This window comes from Argentina anserina, chromosome 5, assembly GCF_933775445.1.
Source record: "Argentina anserina chromosome 5, drPotAnse1.1, whole genome shotgun sequence".
In the NCBI taxonomy this organism is placed as follows: Eukaryota; Viridiplantae; Streptophyta; class Magnoliopsida; order Rosales; family Rosaceae; genus Argentina; species Argentina anserina.
This window is the reverse complement of record NC_065876.1, coordinates 13,233,031-13,234,733: the sequence shown is the minus strand read 5'-3', so window position 1 is coordinate 13,234,733 and position 1,703 is coordinate 13,233,031.

Here is a 1,703-nt window from a genome sequence, read left to right as displayed (position 1 = left end):
CCTAACACACATGACTAAAATAGTAAAACTAGTTTGAACAATGATGAAGACGTAGGGATTTCTTATAGTGTACGAGAATATAAATTGGAATCGAATCTATTCCAATCCAAAATGCATTTCAATGTCCACGGACTTTAGGCTTAGTATTCTATCCCGAATTCTCAATGATTTCTTCAACACCGAGCCTAGATCTCATCTATCCATATGTTAAATTCGACAGAATCACTTTAAAAGGAAATATAAGCTGGGGGAGATCAATGCGAGGTGCCAGACCTAAATTTTTTGTCTACAAGTTTTGCCACATAATTAGACCCATATGCGTATCTACTTGGTAGGCTACTTGGGCTACAACCTAGACAATATTATGGTATTCCCTTTTTCATATGTGTCATCTATAAAAGTGAGGTCTTGGGTTCAAGTCCTTCCATTGAAACCTTTTTTCCCTTTACTTATTCCTTTTTCTTTTTTCTCAACACTTTTTTTTTGGTTTTCTCTCACTATTTTCTTCCACAAATATGCTACATACCAAAAAGGTTATACAAAAAAGCTACACTAAATGATGTCACATATGCCATATCATGACCTACATGTGATTCAATTCTATCTAAAATCATCGACATTTTTCGTGTGACGGTCCTGGGGGAGTCACGTTATTATTTAAAAGGGAAGATATCAATTTCGTGTGGTCGCTGAGTGCACCGTTGTTTTGGGTGCGATCATGAGTATCGCCGATATGCATCGATTATTTTGTGACTATATACATCACAACCCTTCTAATTCCGGTTACATACTTGACTAGTTTCGATTATTCGAAACCTATACAACCCTCGTTTTCTCATAATGCGTCGTCATCACGACGGTTATTTGAATGTTTGAGTTTTCTTAAACTCATGTCTATAAACGATAATATCAAGGTCTACGTACTCATTTATTTGAGTTGAAATTCATTACTCTAAAGCAACACTATTTGCTGATAAAAGATCCCAAAAATAACGAATTCTATGAGACACACTTCAAGTGATTTAATGAACGTCTATGACGTTGTATTATCAGAGTTGACCTTGATGCATATTCCACATCCAAGAAACGCATGCCTTTTTTTTGCACCTGTATCTATATCTTGAGGGAATTTTGGAGATGGAAAAGTAAGATTCTTCCATTCTCAAGTAAGCAAACATTTTGAGCCTCAGGCTAAGGCTCTGCCCGATCCGATATGTAAGATTTTGTTGCTACGGACTTTTGATTAGTCAATCTATTTTGACTATGCTTTCTACTTACTATTTTTCAAGTATGACGTTGGCTTTGCCATGTTTCTTGCTCGACTTTAGCTTAAGTCGTCTATTGGAATTTGAAGTTTGGTTGTGTTCTATTAAATATTGGCATATTCTATAAAATTTCTCGTATTTCTTTTTTACAAGATGGACTCGTGAGAATTTTATTTGCCTTGGCTTAGCATGCATGGTCAACGTTTGCAACTCACGTGGTTTTTAAATTGGCTGCTTTTGGGTTACATGGGAACCCAATAGTACTACATTGTGAATTTGGACATTAAAATTTAGAAAACGGACCTCGGAACGTCAAAATTGACGTCGTTTTCCCCGGTTACTGTTATGGCGTTTCCGGCACCGCCATCCGGTTCCTGCCGGCGTCCCCTATCAGACCTGAAGTTCCGGCCTCCATACCGGCCAGCTTCGGCCGCCGCC